This window comes from Callithrix jacchus, chromosome 2, assembly GCF_049354715.1.
Source record: "Callithrix jacchus isolate 240 chromosome 2, calJac240_pri, whole genome shotgun sequence".
Classification (NCBI taxonomy): Eukaryota; Metazoa; Chordata; class Mammalia; order Primates; family Cebidae; genus Callithrix; species Callithrix jacchus.
In genome coordinates, this window is record NC_133503.1 from 112,165,314 (window position 1) to 112,188,831 (window position 23,518).

The 23,518-nt window shown below is 37.0% G+C and overlaps 1 pseudogene; it reads right to left on the reverse strand.

Moving 5' to 3' along the window:
• LOC144581650 (intraflagellar transport protein 80 homolog) overlaps positions 1 to 22,083 on the reverse strand; it is a 37,815-nt pseudogene extending 15,732 nt beyond the window's left edge.
• Positions 22,084 to 23,518: the final 1,435 nt, after the last annotated feature.

Here is a 23,518-nt window from a genome sequence, read left to right on the forward strand (position 1 = left end):
AAATAACATTCAAATACAAAATAACATTTTTTTATGCTGTCACATTGGAAACACTTTGAAGTTACCTACAAGGCAAAATGGTTTTAAGCACCATTGCTGATTACAGAAATGAAGTAAATACCATTTATACTTACTTACTCTATAATTGACACATTTATTGAATCTACCCCCAAAATGTGAGCTATTTATGGTGCTGATTTCTTTTTCAAGTCATCCCCACATCCCACCCCTACCCCACAGCCACACACACACTCTGTTCTCCTCTGGTTTCCATTTGTGGCTAACCAATGCTCCCAACTCATTTTGGACTGTTGAGCACAAGCAAATGATTTTCCAGCCAGTTCTAATCCTTCATTCATAGACTTGCTGCTATCTGAAGAGTAGTGTTAAATTACCAAATGAAACTGAGACATGTGATAAAAGGGCAAATATGAGATTTAGAATGTAGTATTTTTAAAATACTTTTTAGTGATTCCTTGAAAGAAAGATGTGCAATATGAACAAGAATTTAGCTTCTATGCTCTAGTAGTAGACAAAATGTTGATCCCAGTAAAGTAAAATAAAGATTTAATTTTTTTGTGTGTGTGACAAAGCAAGTGAGAAATTCTGATGCACACAGGGTTATACAATATTAATATTAATCACAACTACTATTTATTGAGTACTGACTTCCTGCTAGAAATTGTGGAAAACTTTAGGCATACATCATCTAATTTAAACCCTGCATCAAACTGATAGAGATGTTGTTATCCCCATTCATAGATGGAAACCTGAGGTTTATACTCATTAAGTTACTACCTATAGTCTATCACATGACTTAGAAGTTGAAGAGTTGGGATTCAAATTCATTGCTACCTTATTTAATGCTACATGTTAAGCTTTGTGATAAATATGTATGTGTGTGCATATATGTATTATTATATATAGAGCTACACACATGCTTATAGATATATGGATGTATCTAAAAATCACCTCTGTAGGCAGTAGGTGATTTCAAATAGATAAAAACTATTTAGGAGGTAGGGCCATTTTCTTCAACCATTTATAGCAATGAGGTAACTGGCCATAGTACAATTAGTTACATAACTGTGTGTTTGAAGGCTGGAAGATATAAAGGATTAAAGAGTAGAAATGGGCAACTTCACAGCAGATTCTTTCAGGTGTTGTAAATCACCATTACCTTTCCTATCTTTTCCCGGGTGCCTTCTCTCAGTTTCACTGTGTATTTCCTGCAAGTGTGTTATTTTCTTTCTTATTGAGTCATGTTTGAGTGAAGTTTTCTTGCTTCAGAATTATTGAATTTTTTCTTCTCTTGACATCTGCCTCCAAAATTGAGTGTTCCCATTAACTACTGCATCTGGCCATCAGTAGCTAGTGCTCAAACAGACAGACATGGGCAGGAACTGGACGTTGTTTCACATATGTTTTCAAGAAGGGTTTGTGAAGAGTATCACGAAATTCTCAGGCAGTAAGGAATGGTGCCTGTGGTTTATGGGTGGCCTAAGAGAACCTCGTTCCTGAAATGGGAGGACAGGGAGTCAGCCTGGTCATGCTTTAATACAAACCTTATACAACACTATTTGGTATGAGGAATAGTGTATGATTTTAGTTAGTCGTGGACACCTCTAATATCAATATCAAATAGTTAAATGTGTCTCTAAATCTCCAGCATGAGGATGGGACTATAATTCTATATACCACATTTTTTTTTGCTGGTAGTAAGTCCAGGGGACAAAGCACTGCATGGAAAGTTGGACATTTTCGGTTAGGTTTCTAGTTTGGTGCACTAGAAAATGATGGTGTTTTATACATATAGAATCATGTCATCTGCAAAAAGAGGAAATCTGACTTCCTCTCTTTTTATTTGAATACCCTTTATTTCTTTCTCTTGCCTGACTGCTATGGCCAGAACTATGTTGAATAGGAGTGGTGAGAGAAGGCATCCTTGTCTTGTGCTGGTTATCACAAAGAAATGCTTTCAGCTTTTGCCCATTCAGTATGATATTGGCTATGGGTTTGTCATAAATAGCTCTTATTATTTTGAGATATGTTCCTTCATTGTCTCAGCCCCCAAACTCCTTAAGCTGATAAGCAATTTCAGCAGTCTTAGGATACAAAATCAATGTGCAAGAATCACAAGCATTCCTATACACCAACAATAGATAAGCAGAGAGCCAAATCAGGAGTGAACTGTCATTCACAATTGCTACAAAGAGAATAAAATACCTAGGAACACAACTTGCAAGGGATGTGAAGGACCTCTTCAAGAAGAACTACAAAACACTGCTCAAAAATATGAGAGGACACAAACAAATGGAAAAAAATTCCATGCTTATGTATAGGAGGAATCAATATCGTGAAAATGGTCATATTGCCCAAAGTAATTTATAGATTCAATGATATTCCCATCAAGCTACCATTGAATTGTTTTCAAAATTAGAAAAAGCTACTTTAAATTTCATATGAATCCAAAAAAGAGCCCTATAACCAAGACAATCCTAAGCAAAAAGAATAAAGCTGGAGGCATCATGTTACCTAACCTCAAACTATACTATAGGCTACAGTAACCAAAACAGCATGGTACTGGTACCAAAACAGATATATAGACCAATGGAACAGAACAGAGACCACAGAAATAACATCACACATCTACAACCATCTGATCTTTGACAAACCTGACAAAAACAAGCAATGGAGAAAGGATTCCATTTTAATAAATGGTGCTGGGAAAACTGGCTAGCCCTAAGCAGAAAACTGAAACTGGACCCCTTCCTTATACCTTATACAAAAATTAACTTAAGTTGGATTTAAGACTTAAATGTAAAACCCAAAACCATAAAAACCCTGGAAGAAAACCTAGGCAATAATATGCAGGACATAGACACAGGCAAAAACTTAATGACTAAAACACCAAAAACAAATACAACCAAAAGCCAAAATTGACAAATGGGATCTAATTAAACTAAAGAGCTTCTGCACAGCAAAAGAAACTATCATCAGAGTGAACAGGCAACCTACAGAAAGGGAGAACATTTTTACAATCTATCCATCTGATAAAGGGCTAATATCCAGAATCTACAAAGAACTTAAACAAATTTACAAGAAAAAAAAACATCAAAAAGTGGGTAAAGGATATAAACAGATATTTCTCAAAAGAAGATATTTATGTGGCCAAGCAACATATGAAAAAAAGCTCATCATCATTGATCATTAGAGAAATGCAAAAAAAAAAAAAAAACTGCAATGAGATACCACTTAATGCCAGTCAGAATGGCAATTATTAAAAAGCCAAGAAACAAGAGATACTGGCAAGGCTGTGGAGAAATAGAAATGCTGTTATGCTCTTGGTGGGAATGTAAATTAGTTCAACCATTGTGGAAGACAGTTTGGTAATTCCTCAAGGATCTAGAATCAGAAATACCATTTGACTCAGCCATCCCATTACTGGGTATATACCCAAAGGATTATAAATCATTCTACTATAAAGAAGACACATGCACGCATATGTTTATTGCAGCACTACTTACAATAGCAAAGACATGAAAACACAAAAATGCCCATCATTGACAGACTGGATAAAGAAAATGTGACACATTTAAACCATGGCATACTGTGCAGCCATAAAAAAGAATGAGATCATGTCCTTTGTAGGAACCTGGATGAAGCTGGAAGCCATCACTTTCAGCAAACTAAAATAGGAACAGAAAACTAAACACCATATGTTCTCACTGATAAGTGATAGTTAAACAATGAGAACACACGTACACAGGGAGGGGAACAACACATAATGGGGCCTGTATAGGGTTAAGGGCCAAGGGGAGAGATAGCAGATAGGAGAAATACCTAATGCATGCGGGCTTAAAACCTAGATGATGTTGATAGGTGCAGCAAACCACTATGGCACATGTATACCTATATAATAAACCTGCATAATCTGCAAATGTATCCCAGAACTTGAAGTAAAATAAAAAAAAGAATATGATGGCATTGTGGAACCTCTCAGGATTCTGACTTGCCACTAATATTAGGAAAGTATCAGCATTGCAGAATCTCATATTTACTGAGTGCTTAGAGCATATGGGATGCAGTGTGTTTTGTAGCATTTAGGCATGGTTACCAGTCTTCAAAGATACTATTTCTTGGGGAGGCAAGGCAAACCACTAGAGAATCGGAACACTGTGAGTGAGTATGCTAGAAGTTCCCATTAGTTAAAATTCTGTGAAGTGTTTGAAGACAGGCATCATTCAAATTGCTTCACAAACTCTAGCTCATAAAATGGATCTATTTCATCTTGCAGTAGAGAGTAGAAGGTTCTCCTGGAGTCTGGGAAGTATAACAGTGACTACATGGAACAAGTTGATTGTTTTCAATAATGTCTAAAGTATTGTTTTGTAACCATAATGCAATGTCAAATATAACAAATATTGTTTACTCATTTCATGGCTAAAAGCTTAGATAGAAAATGATAAAAATTATGCATCAATTCTACAATTTGGAATCTTACTTTATTTTATCTCTAGTTTGCAGGGAACTTAGCAGTGATGAGGTGGATTACCGCGGGAGAAATGGGAGCTCGCTACAACAACCAGTCAAACCTAAGTGTGCATCAGCATCACCTGGAGGGTGGAACACACAAAGCTGGTTGGGCTCCACCCCCACAGCTTCTGATTGGCTGGGCCTGGAGCAGAATGTGCCTTTTTAGTACAGTCTTAGGCAGTGCTGATGCTGCTTCTCCAAGGACCACACTTTGACAACCACTGTCTTAGAATATAGAAAGGAAGAGAATGGAAACAATGCTTAACTGAAGTGTTCTGACTTATTTCTGAAAAACAGTGAATAAAGAAGAGAGACTAAATGTCCTATTTATGAAAAGAATTTATCACTCTTTTAAGGCAATATTAAAAGTGCAGAAGACATTCAGATTTTTAGGGAAGTTGTTGGCCAGAACTGTGTCATCTGAGGATGTCATCTGCTGCTTGCATTTGCTTATTCTGAAGAAAGTATTTCATTTTTGTTTTATTTCTTTTCAACTCATTTTTTTACAATACTTATGTATTTTAAGGAAAAATTATAGACATCATAGTATGATACTTCATAAATACCTTATTACGTGTCTGTAAAAAATGAGAACATTTTTTATAACCAAAATGGAATTATTATACCTAACAAAATTGACAATAATCACTGAATATAATCTAATACTTATTCCATATTTAAATTCCTTAAAATTTTCCCTAAAATGTTTTTTTCAGCTGGTTTATTTATACCAGAATCTAATTAGGACAACAAATTGCATTTGTTTGTTGTATCATTTAAACATTTTTTAGCTTAAAATAGTTCTGACTTGCTGAAAAAAGAGGATAATTTGTCCTGTAAAATATTTCATTTTTTTGGATATGTCTTGCATCCTTCTGACAAAGCTTGATTAGGTTATGGTTAATATTCTGGTAAGAGTACGTACTAACATAATATCTGGATTTCCCACCATTTATGTCACTATGACTGCGAATGTTAATGACTTCTTAATTGTCCACTATTATGTTGCGTTTTCCCCTTGCTGCCAGGAAGTAGTCCCTGTGGTGTTATCTTGGCACTACAGAATGTCTGATCCAGCCATACCTTTTTACCCATGGTTTTAATACCATGTGATATTTCTTGCCTAAATCAATAATTTTGTTAAAGTTTACAAAGTGATAACTTACTAATTCTGTCGTTCCTTCTACATATATTAGCTGACATTCTTTTTAATTTTAGAGCTGTTGCTCACAACTGAGCCTATGTGGTCATCTTTAAAATGTATTTTTACTGGGAAGCTCACTATTTCTATAAGTTACCAGTATTAAAAGTAATTCATGTAACCAATGTCTCAAATGTTGACAAATAAGATATTCCAGCTTTCTCTATTGAAGTATCATTAAGGACACGTTGATTTTCACAGATTAAAAGTGGTTCAGTAGCCTACTACCATTATTTGAAAATGTCATAAGACAGGAGTAAGCTGTCAAGAAGCAATGGGCTGAAGAGCAAAGAGACACTAATTATGATAGGGAACAGGTGACTGCACTTCGAAGAAAACTCAAGACCTCAGATTTTCTCATTAACTGTTTCTTGGTAAAGCATTCAAGGATGACATACCCAACAAGTGACATACTGATAAGAGAGAAGAAACACTCCATTAGCTTTGTCATTCCCTTCCAAGATGGCTAAATAAAGTCAATCCAGATTGGGGAAGGATGGCTACTAGTTTTCATTAATAGAAATAAAATGTATATATCCATATACACATTTATATATGTATACATATACATGGATAATATATATTACAAATAAACAAATGTACAATATATATTACAAATATATATGTGTTATATATTGTATATATATATAGATAATATGACAGCTTTAAGGCGAATATAATCTTTGCAATGTGTTTTATTTGAAGCCTATTTTGGGACTAGTGATGGTAGAAGACATGCTGTGCTTTATTGTATTTATAACCATGCTGAGCTTGCAAAGAGAAAACAGACTAAACTCATTAGATGAATGTAGCAAGGCAGTTAAATGTAAACATAAGGGAAATGATTTATATGAAAGTCTTCAGCATTTATTCTCTCTCCTGGAGTTTCCTTGAAAACAAAATAAAACAAAGCAAAAACCCAACACTACATATTTAGAAACCATTTCCTTTTACCTCAGATTGAAGTAAAAGTGCCAAATTATTTTGGTAAGGCAACTGGTGATAGTTACAGTCCTGAGTTTTAACCATGTAGGTCCATGTGGTTGAACTTTTAATAAGTGTTTTAGATTCATCTCTCTTAGATGTTATCAATCCTTCCTTTTGTACAAGTCTCAGCCAAAGGAACAAAAAATGTCCTTGATTGCAGTGCTCTGACTATCTGAAGAATGTTTCCATGGTGGCTTTGTTGATATGAAGGATAGAGTCCTCACTCCTCCCTACTCTCTTTGCTAGAGAGCCAGATACCACTCCTTGGAAAGCCACACAGAGCTCTGGTTAAGATTTCATCAGCAAATGCCTTCAGCTTGGGCCACATGCACCTTTCTTAAGACCTTTGCTTCCAGATTTTGCCTGGTGCGTTGACTTTAAGCTCAAGTTATGAAGACATCGTTTATCTCTGCTAGTATTGTCATGTCCATTCACTTGTTCTGAAATGAGATACTTTTTTCGGAAATATGTGCAAAAGTAACATCTTGAATTTTTTAGGATGCACTTTCTGAACACATAAGATTGGTCAGTATAGAAAGCTGAGAGAAAATAGCATTTTCTTTCTTGCAAAAGAAAAACAGTATAGAGAGTATCATTTTGAAATACAGAAATAGTAAATACTACGTATGATAAGGAAATAGCTCTCTTCAATAATTAAGTATGGTGTCTGTTTTCTACCAGTTGTCTTACTTACAGACCCTGACTCTTCAAAGCAAGTAAGTCTATAAACAAGGACGGGAGAGTGTCTTTGCCATTGTAGGTAATGTCTTCAATTTAACCTTTACCACTTTCACTTTCAAATAATAAGAAAGCAGAGAATTAAAAATGCTTCCAAGTCTCAGCTTGTCTGTTATATAGGTCCTCTAAGTGTTTATTTTATTCATATTTTAAAGCTTATTTATTTATGACAAGAAGCTTATAATATTGAATAACTTTATAATAATCCAGTGCTTCATATAGTTCCTTAAGAGATTCAGTTCTACGTTTACACTTTATCTTTCATCCAGGATTCAAATTTGCCTTTGAAATAATTTATCTTTGGTTTAAGGACAAGAGAAAAAGAAAATACGAAATATTTTACACCTTTGTGGATCCCGTGGGTGCAATAAACAGTGTAATTAAATTGGTAACTTGAAGAACCATGCAGTTGTTTTAAGAACAGTTTTTTTTCCAGGCCTATAAAAATAAAAATGCAATTCCTAGTAAGGCTTCTGAAATCAATTAGTTGTATCTCACAGCCAATAAAGTCTTTCGTTGGAGGTTTTGATGTGTGAGTTATGTTGGCTTCAAAAGGGAACTTCTGCAGTGTGGGATGAAATATAATTTTAAGAATTTTAATTCTGTTTCAGTTCAGTACCAGAGGGCAATTGTACTTAATATTCATTGCACTGGCAAAAGCCTTTGAATTTAGAGAACCATGACTGTTAAAAATGAGAACGTTTAATTGGCAGTTGGAGAAATATAGGGTTTCTTGGGCAAAGGTTGTGATCTTACTGTTTTCTTGTTCTTTAACTTAAAAAAAGTTTCAATGTTTTCTAAACCTTGGGTAAATGACAACATATTGTAAGTGAAAGCACCATTTTTCTGATTGTATATGTATAGAAAATTTGAGATTATTTATGAAGTACTAGATACGGGGAAGAATTATCTGCATCTTCCAGAAACTTCTAAGGATTGTATGCACTTCTAAAGTATCTCCTAGAAAGTTCTGCTCACATACCTGCAGAGACAAGGAAACCAGTCATATCTGCCATAAAAGGCAACTGCGTTGTCCTGATGCCTTGCTTACAGCCCTCTCAAAAGACTCCCTCTGGCTCCTGACTTTCTTCATGCCCTAGCACCTGGGACACAATGGGATATTTATTCACTCATCTCTGAACTTAGGCTCATGCTTGGAGAAGCCAATCCCTGCTTCTTATAAACAGATGGTACTGTACCCTGTATCTGCTGGAGCATAGCTCAGAGAATCCAGCCAGAGAAAATGTTATGAGCTTGGGATGTGAGGTCAGCCCAAGGTAGAGTAAGTCTGACAATTACAGAATTCCAGACTTAGGAAGGCCTTTTAAGTTTAGGAATTTAACACTTCCCCTTTCTCCCACATTGATTCCCCTGTGTGGTTGTGCAGTCCATTTTGACTTCACCTAGCTCTGTTATATTTTTGAAGTCATTGTAAAAAAACAAAATCTCTGTATCTTCCTTTAGTGACTCTCCACTGGTCTTATTTGGAGAATTAGATGATCCTTAGGCACTTTTAAGCTTTGATATTCTGTGTTCCCATAATATTAAGGGTCCTAGCTTAGTGATATATCTCTTCAAGCCAGACTGGCTCAGTGGGATCCCATGGTCTTGTGGCATGGTAATTTCTTCAACAGACGTTTATGGACGGCCAGGTAGGTACAAGACACTGTTTTTGTTGCTAGACAGACAGAATGTAAACAAATAGGAAAAAAAATCAACAACCATGCTTTCATAGAAGTCATATTGTACTAGGAGAAAAAAAGACAGCTAAAAAGCAAAAATTGAGAAAAAAATATGGTTTGTTAGATGGTAACAAATGCTATGGAAAAAAAGCTGGGTAGGCAGGTTGCAACTTAAAATCGAGTGGTCAGGAAAGCCTCAGTGAGATGGTAACACTTTAATAACGTTCTGAAGGAGGTGGAAGTGAGGTGAGCTATGAAGTTGTTTCAGGAAAGAGCATTCCAGCAAGAGGATGCAGAAAGTGCCAAGGCCCCAAGCCAGGGTATTTGAGGAGGAGCAAGGAGACAGGAAAAAAACAGCACCCAGATTGGGTAGGGTCTTATACAGTCAATTGAAATAATGACTTTGGCTTTTATTCATGTTAAGCTAGGATGTCATTGGATACTTTGGAATAGAGGAGATAAACTCTTAGTTTTTTAAGGATGACCCTAGCTGCTGTGTTAAACATAGACCATCGGGGGCTGTGGGTAGAAGCCGGGAGGGCATTAGGAGGAAGCTATGTGATAAGTAACATGGATGTGATGTACTGTGTAACAGACAACATGGATGGGTTCAGAACAGGCTAGGAACTGTGGAGGTGGTGGGAATTACCCAGATTATGAATATATTTTGAGGGTAGACCAGATGTAATCTGCTGAAGGATTAGCTCTAGGATGTGAAAGGACTCGGGTGTCTCCTGAGCAACTGGAAAGGTGGAATTGTGCTTACTGAGGTGGAGAGAGACCGAGATTGGAATATCTGTGTGAGCAGCTTAAGCATGTTGTGTACACCCTGTGTACCACTCTCCCCCTTTATTCACTTATTAAATGGGAAAAACTTATCTACTTTGTAGTTCATATAAAAATTAGAGAAAATATATTAAAAGCAATTGCATGATGCCCGATACTGGTGGGTACTCAACAATAAATAGAACACTTATCATTACTGTTCCTTGGGAACAAAAGACCAAGTTTTGATAGGCTTTCAGGTATTTGGGGATAGTTCACATGCTTCCTAAAAGTCTTCTCAGATTGGTTTTCATAGTCTTTCCTCTTGGAAGCTGGCTGGCTCCTACGACTCTCCTTGGTGCTTGTACGTTTGTACCACTCTCCTGGTTTATAAAAAGAAATGGAAAAATGCTACAAAAGGACTTTATATATTTTTCAATGGCAGGCTAAATGATCAGAAATCCAGTGGTGAGTAGCCTGCATTTCCCCCCCATAACAACTGTGCATGGAAAAACTTCACTTTTGACTCAGTCATGTGAGTGTGAGACAAACACGAATGAGGATACTGAGACGTTATTATTCACATGTATTTTATCTTCATCAGTAATCTTTTATTATAGCCCAGTGCCATCATGCAATTTTTGTGGAACTAATCTTTAACACCTCCAAGTTTTAAAACCAATTTCCACTGGCTACAATTAGGATTACTTGTGGCTCTGAGCCTGGATGTGATCCCTGATGGTTGTTGATTACTAAAAGGCTGGTGGCTGCTCTAGCTTTACTCATCTCCCACTTCTATGAACTGGATATGTAGGCAAAAAATTCTAAAAAGGAACATGAGGTGAGGTGAATTTTATTTGGCTGGAAAACCACATGTTGATAGCCAGATGGTTGAAGGAAAAGCCTGAATACAAAAGGAAATATAGGAGATAATAAAAAAATCAGACTATGTTTGGCCCTCATTTTAAATTAAAAATTAAGGAATGATACTAAATATTTTTTTAAAATTCTATACAACACTACTACTTTGTGTTCTATTTCTTTCCTTCTGGTTCTCCCCCAAGGCCAAAAGTAAAATAAAGTAAAAATAAATAATATTAACATTCCACCTGCCATGGAGATTATAGCTTCTGAAATATTTTCATGGTTAATCAAACCTCATGGGTCACACTGTACTCAGCAGACAACATGCCCCAAATTTTAAGCTTCATTTGCAAAGCAAACAATAAATTGAAGTCAATATGTGGGGAAGCAACGTAGAGCATCTCTTTGATACAGATTGGATCCTCAGTATCAACTATAATTTCTCAATGTTCTTTATCCAGAAGAAAATTTTACTAATTTATCTGAAAATTTTAATAAACATCAGAATTCATCAGAATCAGAGTCTCTGGAATATAGTATATTCCCAACAGGTGCTGTTTGTAATAGTAATAACAATAGGTAGTATTTTCATTTTTTGTGTCTTCCCAGTGCAGTGCTATTTTATATTCATGGAGATTGGCCAGTCTATTAGGCCCCTCAAAATGCACAGCAACACTGACTTAACTTGCTAATAAACTGGAACTTCACACCTGCTCCCAGCTGTCCCCAAGAGGCTCTGTGAAGTACAAACACAGCTGAAATGGCCCAGGGACTGCTGGCTGATTTGAAAATCCTCAGCTTTTGTGCTGGGCACACATATACTCACACTCTCAAATGAAATATGTCTGTGCAAGAGTAAAGCGGGGGAGTGAAGCTGGCAGCGTGGCTCACAGATGCTCATATGATTTTCATCCCCCTTTGCCCATTTAATTTCTATTTAAATCTAGAAAGGCATTTGATTGTGACTCTCTCTATATAGTGGTAGTAAAAGGCTGAGTGTGGACCTCACAATTTCAAGAGATTTTGGAGGCAACTTGGTAGGGAATACTTGGCTTGAAGGTAGGGGGAGCAGAAACCTTTACACATCCAACCTATAGCTACACTCAGGGTACATGCCCTGCTGCCTGTTAGCCAACAGACACAATTTCTCTTGGTATTGCTTTTCTGATGGGGAGGGTTAATGTTTATGTTCTTCACTAAGAGTTCATCTCTCACAGCTCAGTATTTAAAATTTTTGTCTAAGAACAAAATATATTTTAGTAGGAAAAAGCCTTCAAAATAATATTCTAAAAAGATTCTAAAAGAATATAAAATAATATCCCAAAGTAATTCCTGAAACAAAAACTAAATATTCTGGTTATTTTTTTCCATTTTATGTTTTCTTATTTTATAGCAGTATTAAAATACACAGAAAAATATATGCATAAATATACTGTGTATATGTATGAACGTTTGTTCTTCATGAAATAGCTGGAACTCTTCATTAATTTTCATTTTATTTTCTTGCAGTGATGATCACAAATCTCTTTCCCCCAGAAGAATTTAAGATTTATGAGTAAGAAACTTGTCTATTCATTCTCTGCTATATCTCCAGTGCCTACAAGAGCATATATTCAGTACTGTATCAAGGATAGAAGAAACTTAGATTTTAGACACTCAACAAACACAGGATAAAGAATAACTGGATAATAGAGGGAGACAGGTGTGCAATGACTCTTAAATATACATTAAATGAAGAACTGGACTTTGTAAAAAAAAAAAAAAAAAAACCTCAGCTTTCTAGTAGATCCTCAGAGATTTTGGCTGTCAATCTGGGGTAGAGCCCAGGAACCTGCATTTTGTCTAGCAACCTCTTATGACACCCTCAATCTTTCCTTTTCACAAATGATTCTGAGGCAGGTGGTTTATTTAACAGCACTTTGAGAAACACTTCCCTAGCATCTACTTTTTATTTATATGTACTGAGTAACTAATAGATTGAACTTAGTGACTTTTGTTCCACTTTGTGCTAACTTTCCTCACCAAAAGTACATTAATGGAAGGCACTTTAGGTTCACCTCTTTATCCTTTAATATAGAAACACAAGGTTTGAGCCACCAAGTATAAAAAAAAGCCTTCCACTTATCAACGTAAGATTAAGAGTTGGAATTGACTGACAGCAGGAAATGGGACAAGAATACAGCACGATTGTCCAGGTTGGGAAGCAAAAGAGAACTAATGAATCTGCCTGGGAACAGCAAAGACAGAGGAAATGAGATTTGAATTAAGAGCAGAAGGGGACAAAAATTGATGGAAACATACCCCGTCTATGTGCCTAAGACAGGCCATCAGGAGGTCCAGTGATTGCAACCAGGAAAGGAGAAGCCACCAGCTTAGGGGCTTTGGGTGAATGCCAAGGAATGAAGCTGTGCCTTGAATTTAGGATGTTGTGCCTGGGATTTAGCCAGAAAGTATCTGGCATCCCCAAGGAATTGGAAATAAGGGAAATGGCTGAGCTAGCCTGAGTATGAAATAGGTTGGAATTAAAACACAGGCTTGCGCTCTGTAATTTGCCAAGTTGGACTCTGTAACTAAAATGTGTAGTTATAAGCAATCTTCTTGTGTGCACTTAAGGCTCTGAAAAATTTTACCCTCTAGAAGAGAACAGTTTCAATTTTATTTTAATTATTTTATTTTTATTTTTAAATGGGTGGCTGACACAGAAGAAAGTATGGACTGGGAGTGTGGAGGTTAGACTGGTTGAAAGGTTGCCTTATACAAATAAATAAATCTCCTTTGAGCTTGGAAGTGACCCTGATAAGTAGTAAACAGGATAATCGTGTGTGTGTGCTTTAGGTGGTTTAGCACATGGCTCTCAAGGAGTGCTAATTGAGCATCTGAATAGATAATTGAAGACTTCAGGAAACTATTGCCCAAAATCAGTGCATGGATATATAAGACTGGTTTTCAAAATAATCTAGATGATTCCAGAAACTAGCTATGTGAAATTGGATACTAAATTTAACTGCTCTGTATATCCTTTTGCTTTTCTTTTTTCATTTTAGAGAAAAACATATTGCCTTTTTAATGAGTAGAAGTGAACACATACATTCATACCAAAATCACAGGGATGCATTTTAGCTCTAGTTTAATGTTCAAATTAGTTCTAAATATATATCAGAGGCACTTGTGAATAGAACATCTATTTGACAGTATAAGGCATGATAGGGAGATTTCCTGCTCTTCATGGGCTTGCTGTCAAGATACAGTCCAAATCTTGTTGTGGCTTGACTCTGGAATCAAGAATATTTTGTGCAATCTAGAATATTTTGTGGAATATTCTGAATGGAAGAAAAGAGAAAGTATCTTGGACTACATTATGGCTAAGAAATTATCAAAATGCATGGAATGAATGAGCATGTTCCCACCAGGCACATGTATGGGAACAGAAAATATAGGGAATACTAGGTCAAGCAAATAAAAAATAATTCCCTAAACAAATCTATATCAGTGTGGCTTGAGCATTGAAAACAGCTACTAGTATCCTTGAGGAGTTCAAATACATTCAGCACCCCCTATTCCCTTTACTACTTATTTTAAGTAGACTCTCTCTTCATTTATTGTGGAAATGCTCAGTATTCTCTGCCAGGTACTGTGCTAATCAGATATAGAAGATACGTTAGACAGGATTCAGCCTTCCAGAAACTAAAATGTAGAGAGCTATGTTGTGGGGTACAAAGCTAACAGGCCTGACAAAGGTTCAGATAAGATGGCATGAGAGCTCACAGGGAGGTTATGCCACATCTGGCTAGGGAAGTCAGGAATGGATTTGTGGAAAAGGTGTAGGATTTGAGCTGGACATGAGGATAGATGGAATTAGACAGTCAGAATTTGGAGAGCTGGGATGAATTCTAGACAGAGATTCTAGTAAGATTAAAGTCAATGAAAAAGAAGGTAGCAGGTTATATTTTGTGCTGACCAATGACTAACTTGTTTGCTTAGACTAAATGGATCTGAGAAATGGAACAGTTGGAAAGGGAAGTTGAGGAGACATTTGAATAAATAAACAGAGAAGCAACATGTGATTACCTAGTGTAGACACATGAAGAGCAGCAGAATAAGGGGAAGGAACACGTTGAAGAGGATTTGGTAAAAGAATTGCCTAACCTTTCTCTGTAGAGTGGGAATTGCAAACTAAACTGTCTAAGAGGCATATATGCAAGCAACATAGATGAGTACACTGAGCCAGGTGTAAGAAAAACAGCAACTTGAAATGGTCAATACCAGCAGACCCTTGGCCTGCACAGCATCAAAGTGATAAGAACTGGGCTTAAACATGGTGAAGCAGAGGAAACATCTGACTTTGGAAGAGGGCAGCTGCTGTGCAGCTCCAGCCACTTGTTGCCCTGTGAAATCTGAGGTTCATTGTGGCCAAATATTCAAGGGAAACTGGGAGTTCATATTTTACATTGGCAACAAATTCAAATTAAAAAAAGAAATAAGTGGACTTCAGCATTGTGTGGGCCAAACAAAATAGGTCTGCAGGCAGTCCGTTTGAGACCTCCGATGCTTAGGAGTCCTTAAAAAAAGGCAGAATAGGTAAAGGGCTCACATTTTAAAAGAAACGAAAGCACAGTGTTGCCAGACATAGCAAAGACTCATGTGGAAAACCCACAGCTTGTTTGGCTATTTGTTCAGTGTCTGTCTCGGCAGACTGTAAATACCTGGAGAGTGGAGACCCTCCCTGTTTTGCTCCCTAGCACCTAGCTTGGTGCCTAACATAACATGGACATGCAGTACTTACTTACTGAATGAACATTGTTATTAGAAATTTACTCTTGAGGCTAACGAGAAGTGCCATATTCAGCTTTTATTCTTACTTTGGAAGAGGGAGGAACATATTGATGTGAGTCATTAATGACATAATTTCATCACATCAATATGTCCTTAGCACATATCCCTTTTATTTTTAGCAGAATCCTTTTATATACAGTATCACAAAGTCTTCAGTTTATAGCCTAAACTATGTGGAATCTATGAATTATTATTATTATTTTTTGAGACAGAGTTTTGCTCTCGTTACCCAGGCTGGAGTGCAATGGCGCGATCTCGGCTCACCGCAACCTCCACCTCCTGGGTTCAAGCAATTTTCCTGCCTCAGCCTCCTGAGTAGCTGGGACTATAGGCACGCACCACCATGCCCAGTTAATTTTAGTATTTTTAGTAGAGACTGGGTTTCACCTTGTTGACCAGGATGGTTTCAATCTCTTGACCTCATGATCCACCCACCTCAGCCTCCCAAAGTGCTGGGATTATAGGCGTGAGCCACTGCACCCGGCGGAATCTATGAACTATTGCGATCATGATGCGTCACTATTCAAAATGCTTCAGTGACTTCTAGCCTGCTGAATAAAGTCTGAATTCGACATGTTTCAAAATTACTTCTATGATCTGGCTCTTGAATATTTCCTCACATCTATCTTTTTTTTTTTTTTTTTTTCCTGTTTTCCAGTCTTGGAATAAGTGAGTAGATGTGTGACTGTTGGTTGCTGGGAGCTGTTTCAGAGAATATTTCCTAGGGGACACATGTTCCTAATTGATAGTGGTCACAGAAAGACACCTGAGACTAATATATAGGGTAGGCTACCAGGCTCATGGTAGGGTTTAAATCTACCAACCTCAGCTATGTATGTTTTATTGCTATTCTAAAACTGAGTTGCAATTAGTTGCCCAGTGTAGGTGTAGGATCTGATAGATAAAGACATAAATTATTGTTTAAAAGTTTGTTAATGCTCAGTATTTGCTTGGTTAAATACCTATGTCTGGTTTTATGGTTAAATATTTTATTTGTGATGCTGTGGGCAGTAGTCACATAATAGGGAGGATTGCTACAAACTTTGTAGGAGAGAACTTACTTTTATTTTCTAAATTTTTTTTTTACCCATTTTGCTCTATGAGTTAGGATAGCGTTTCTTGAAGTGTGGACTAAAGAACACTTACATTAGAATAACCTAGAATGTTTGTCGAAAATAGATTTTTGGAGTATGCCATAGTATATTGAATATAAATCTCTTGGAGAAGATGCTCAAGATTCTGCATTTCATAGTTTCCCAAGTGGTTCTGATGCATATCAAATTTAAGAATCAATCTTTGCAGGCATGTGGTCAACCTAGCAGTGGCATTATTTATTATCAGTGGGTGGTCCCTCTCTTTTGCTTTCCCTGTACTAGTGAGAAGCCAGTTTTACAAAAATGCTACCTCCTGGAAGTTTGGCTGGAGAATATCTGTACAAACACCTGCATACCAGATGGGCACATCTGTACAGCTTGTGCTGCTGATCCAGCTTCAGCACATGTTATGCACCACTTGCTTAATTCAGAGTGAGTTGAAAGGATGATGAGGATTTCACACTGAAGTCTTTAGCACATGAGTCATTTTCTCTTTTTTTGTTCTTTCCTTTTTTTCTTCTCTACTTACCTTGATTTGCAGTAATTTTCTTTTTCATGACCAAGAATGGCAGGGATATTGAAACCAATGAGTAAACAACTCATCTAACTAAAGGCATTGCTTTGTAAGGACTGGACACTTCAAACAGCAATCCATAAGAAGATGGTATTGCTATTTTCAGGGATAGTTAGACCTTTTTGTAAAAAAAAATAAATTCAGCTTTCTATTAAAACCATTTAATAATTTGAGGTTTATCAACTTCTGAATAAAAGTATGCATATGAATCTGTATAAAAGGGTATGCACAAAGGTATGCATAGCTGCACAAAAATAAGGTCAGAACATAAAAAAATTGTATTTATTTTACTTTTTTCTAGTGCAAGTGACCTACATATTAAAAAGATGGTTAATTCAACCACTAAAAGAAGATATCAGAAAAAGATCATGTGAATCCTCCAGTTAAGCAAGCATGAAATACAACTAGTGTTCCTTTCTTTTTGTTTTCAATGGTACTTTCCTTCCTTATATTCTTTTTTTCCACTACTAGATCTAGAGGAAGGTACACTGCATTTCAGGATAGAAGGAAATAGTAACAGCCTATTGCTCGAATCCAAGGGAGCCAGGAAGCCCATTATTATGGGTCAGGAGTCACAGATGGGTAAAAGGGAGGAGAGCTGGGTGCATGTTGTTTAGCTGTAAAGAAAATGTTGGACTATTTTTAAAAGGGGGGAATTAAGAAGTTTCCATAAGATTTTCTAAAAGGATAACACATTTCAATAGTTAGAATCAATGAGTGAAATATGTATATATATAAGAGAGAGAGAGACAGGGATATATAAATAGAGCTTTTCTTATACTATTTGAGGCACTCTTCTAAGTGCCTTGACTGTATTAGCTCCTTCAACTTCACAAAAACCCTACAAGGCAGGGTTTCCCCATTTTACAGATGAGTAAACTGAGGCTTATTAAGATTAATTAACTTTCCCAAGGTTACAATGAGTCAGAGCTCAGTCTGGCTCCAGATTTCATGCTCTTCACCAATACCTTGTAACTGCTGGAAGAAGCAGTGTAGAGAAGCATTGATTGTTAGATATTAGTGAATTCTGCTAAAGGAAAGAAGAGCTGGAAACATTCTAATGAGAAGGAAATTTAACTGCTAATGTGGTTTGACCAATCTGGATTGGCAAACGGAAAATAAAAGCTCCCTATTAAACCATTATATTGTTAAATCTGCCCTTTGCTGGAAAGTGTGGTGTTAGGAAAAAGCAAGAGCAGTCAACTATTTGTGTGAAATCTGTGCTGGTTTTGTCCAATTGTGTTGCATTAAAGCTCAGTTGGCAGAAGAATGTGCTGAATAAAGCTGAATAAACTTGATTGATATCCACCAACTCTGTCTGCCACTAAAACTCAGTGTAATATGGTTGCAGTTCATCTCCCTTCTTGCTAAATAGGGATGAAAATGCTGAGCATTTGTCAGTCACTTGGAAAATGCCCTGAAAAAGGCAGAGACTGTCATTGAACTCTTATCCTCTCGAGTAGCCTGTCGTCAAAGTCTTCATTATTGTTTGTTCCTGCTTATTTTTTTGTTCCCCAGCAATGTTGTTCTTTAAGGCAAGTTGAGCTGTGGATTTGGAACTGCGGCACATGCAAATGAGCAGTTGGTCACTATACAATGCTGTGTTGCCTAAGCTGACTTTGCAGTTTTCACAGCAGACCCAGCTATAGAGTCCCAGCAGGAATTTCCTATTTGAAATCCTTTTATTCTTGCCACAGCAAAACCTCTGAGACAGTCCTGTGTGTTCCAGGTATGGTGTGATTAAATAATGCCAGGCTGCCGCCGTGTTCATTGAAGTTCTCATCAAAGGGTTTTATTATCGTCTCAACATGGCCACGGAAGGGATTGTGGAATATATATCTGTTCACACCTGGCACACACATGGTTTCATCTGGTTCCTTACATAGGAGTGGGAATATCTTTTGGGAATATGCTTTAACAGTAATTGCTAGGATGAAAATAATACCCATTTCCCTTCCCCAGATCTTCATGTTTTGCTCTCTTTCCCAATATTCTCTTTAGATCTTTCCTTTTCTTCTTTTCTCTGCCTCCTACTTCTTTCTCTTCTGATATTAGAATTTTATAATAAGTTTAAAAACCCACAGAAAACCTATGAATTGCACAACAATATAGGAATTATCCTCTGTAAAAACAATCCTTAAGGATTAAAATGAGGTTTCACTAGTCAGTTTAGTTATCGGGGTTGTGAGCAATTAATTGTCTGTTGGGTCCATTTGTGTCAGGAAACTCTCAATAAAATGAATAGGATAATTTCTATGTCACAGAATGTTATCAGGAATAAATAAAGTTGTGCATGAGAAAGCATAAGGCTATTAATTCTCTACTCCCATTTTCTGTTGTGTCTTTAAAACTCCTGAAGGAATTATTTTGATTTAGTCCTTTTTAAAGATAGCAAACAATATGTTGAGCCCAGAATGCTTTCAAACAAATTATATGGAGTTTATCAGAGTGGCCTTAAGTATGAACATATGTAGCAGCTCACACTGTAGATTAATGACAGTGTCGTGCTGTGTTAACTGACATACCTTCTTATCAGAGCAGTACTGAACATTGTGGGCAGGTCATGTGCAGGAATGGCAAACAGGCTTAGCATGGTGTTTGACCATATAACTCACCTGAGAATAGTTTCCTCTGTCTTAGAAAAAGCCTTGCAGGATATATAAAATTCATACCTGGCACTGTTTGTTCTGGCCAAGATATGGATTCAACCTAAATGTTCATCAATAAATGAATGGATAAGGAAAATATGCACAATGAAGTACTATTCAGCCATAAAAAGAATGAAATCCAGGCATTAGGGGCAACATGTATGAACCTAGGGGATATTATGTTAAGTGAAATAAGTCAAGACAAGAATAGAAGTACTGTATGTTCTCACTCATGTGGGAGCTAAAAAAAATACACTTCTAAGAAGCAGCTTATAGAAGTAGCGAGTAGAATTGTGGTTGCTAGAGGCTGGGAAGGGTAAAGAGAAGGGGAGAATGGGGAGAGTTTCATTAACAGACACAAAATTACAGCTGGATAGGAGGAATAAGTTCTAGTGTTCCACAGCCCTGTAGGGTGAGGATAGTTAACAGTAATTTGTTATATATGTTCAAAAGCTGGAGGAGAGGATTTTAAATATTCCCAACACAAAGAAATAATGTGTGTTTGAGGTGATGGATATACATGTATCAAAATACCACTTGGTACCACACAAATATATAAAAGTATTATGTGATAACTAAATATAAAAGGGGGAAAAAGCCATCCTGGATCTTTATGCCAGAGGAAAAGCTGATGGTAGGGGAGAGAAATGGGAAGAGAAGGGAAAAGAACTCTTGGTTTGTATTGCATTTCATATCTGTTTTCAGAGGAGGGAACATGCTTCTATGCTTCTCAAGAACACAAGTGCCATTGAGAACTTTAAGCTGATCATAGGCTCTTATTTTGTTCTTTGTCGTGTTATGGAAAGTTCTGTAGCTTTCGGAAGCCAAACCAGAATCCAAAGTTCTGGAATACGTGTCATTATTGAATGAAGATAAAAAATCCTACTGAAGCTAGCCTGTTTAGTTATTGGCTAAATATATAATCTAAAGCAGGGAAATGGTCACGAACAATACATTAGCAAATGGGTGTGGTATTGTTCCAATAAACCTCTATTTAAAAAAGCAGTTGGCAGGCCAGATTTGTCCCACAGGCTATGGTTCATGACCCCCACTCCAGTCACATGGTATGGGGGGTTCATTTACACTGGACCGTTCTCTCTCTATCCAATATAAAATTCAGGTAGTTTTTACTGCATTTGCAATAGCCAGGTGATTCTATTATAATCTAACACAGAAATAGTGGATGAGCTTTATTTTATCTGTCCCTCCAAACAATTGGTAGAAAAATGCCCGTATATATCTGTGTTCAGAAAATTCTGAGACTGTGTCAAGCTAAACAGAAAAATATGTTATTATGAATTAATAATGTTTAAAATAGGCATAGAAGTGGATGTAGTAGTGTATACATATTGTTTTTGTCATTTCTGCTTTAGAATGTAGGACCGACATGGGCTTATCTTCCTTCAAGTACAGATTTCCCCACTCTAGGGCCTCAAAAGATTTTTATAATTTGATTCTTCTCAAGAGCCTAACAACAATCCAGTGATGGCTAAGGTGTGACCTAATGCAATTGCTCATTTTTCTAATTTTGTGTTTTTTAATTGAGACAGAGCATTTCTCTGTTGCTGAAGTCAGCGGTACAATTTCAGCTCACTGTAACCTCCACCTCTGGGGTTCAAGCAATTCTTGTGCCTCAGCCTCCCAAGTAACTGGGACTACAGGCGCATGCCACCATGCCTGGCTAATTTTAATATTTCTAGTGGAGACAGGGTTTCGCCACATTGGCCAGGCTGGTCTCAAACTCCTGAGCTTACGTGATCTGCCCGCCTTGGCCTCCCAAAGTGCTGGGATTACAGGCATGAGCCACCATGCCTGGCCTCTAATTTTTTTTTAAGTTTAGTGCAAAAGTAAGAAGATCACTTAAAAATTCTATCAGATGGAATTAATCAGGATTTCAGAGCTAATTCATGTTATGAAATACTTAAATGTCACACTGTACTTATTAATTTTTGGAATATGAAATGGCTGGTAGTACTACACTATATATATTTTTAAAGTCTTCTCTTAGTTCTGAATGATTTTACATATACTGTTTATTTATCTGTACTATACCCTCACTAACCTTTCTAACTAAATTTTTCCCCTTTTCTTTAGAAGACCAGAACAATTTTGAAAGCCACCAGGAGGAGAGAGGACACCAAGTAAACTGTTTTAGAGTCATGTCTATAGATGAGCAAGCACCACCTGCAGCTGTGCTAAAAAGCAAATGGTGTTTCTTAAAAACATCATCAGTGGGAGATAGCCGGCAGCTGGTAAAATTGGACAACTATGGCTCAGAGTCCAAGGAGAAGGAAATTGTAACTATTAGTCTCTCCAACTTGATACTTAATTACCTTGAAAAAGAAGAAAAATATGAAATTTCTCTTCAAAATTCCTTATGAGTCATGCCCAAGGTTTCATAAAACAAATTTATTACAGTTGTCTCAACACTAGTTCTGTGAGCAGGGGGTGCAGTCAGCCACGTCTCCTTTCAGTTGGGAGTTTGGCTTTCACTGGTGCAGCAATCAGTTATTTTATTCTTTCCTAAAGAAATAAATAAAATTTTAAAAAAATTATTACAAATATTAAGATCACTTTTAAAACACTTCTTTATGAATTAGATTGGAAAGCTTTTACTTACTGAAAAATGTGATGTGATATATGGGAAAAAAGATGGGGTTAAAAAAGAAAGAAAGAAGAGAAAAGGAGGTTGAGGTTGAAATGAGTTCTTAATCTAGGCTGACTTTAGGGAAAATTTTGTAAGTTACATGAAATTATATGCGAAATTGTGTGTGTGTGTGTGCGCGCATGTGAGAGATACTTAGGGGTTAAGTATTAGCCTTTCAATTGAGAATCACTGACTGAATTCTTATCCAACGTGGGTAGCCTAAACATGTTCTGGAATTGCTGGATCCAGTATGTGGACTGGGAAAGAGTAGAGGCAAAGGGAAAATGGATATTAACTAAGGAAAATATTTTGTACTTCATAAGTTTGCCCGGGGCAGCTCTGATCATGGCTATGTGATTTTAGGTTCTGGAACCAAAGAGGAACAGTGGCAGCTGAGGCAGGCTTTTCTTGGAAATCGGTGACTTACGACTGCTTCCCTCCTTCTCTGTTGTTAAGCAAACAGTTGGCACACCCTGGAGAGGCCCTGACAGTGAACGATAGCCCAAGGACAAGGCACCAGCTGAAAGCCAGCTTGGCTGCAAATTAGAGTTTAATGGCAGAGTGGCTTCTGCTGTGAAGCGATTTGCATCAGAGCCCACCAACAATGCACGTTCTGTAAGGCAGGCATTTGTAGGAGAAGGAAACCAGAAATACATATTTCCTAAATAATTTACATAAGGATTTGCCAAAGGAAGGGAGCTGAGAAGATGGGGGACTTATCTGTGTTTGGGTTATGCTACCTGGAATACTCAAAATGCGCCCAAGGACGATTTACATTTAACCTTCATTGGATCTATGTCAAATTCACCTCGGTATGCTTGCTCGTTGCCCCTGCTTCTGTCCTCTGTTAGTGACTTGCTCATAACTCCATTACAGAGCTGTAAAATGCAGTGCTTAGGCATATATTTTGTTAAGTCATGTATTTATAGTGCTTAGGTATGTTTTCCCA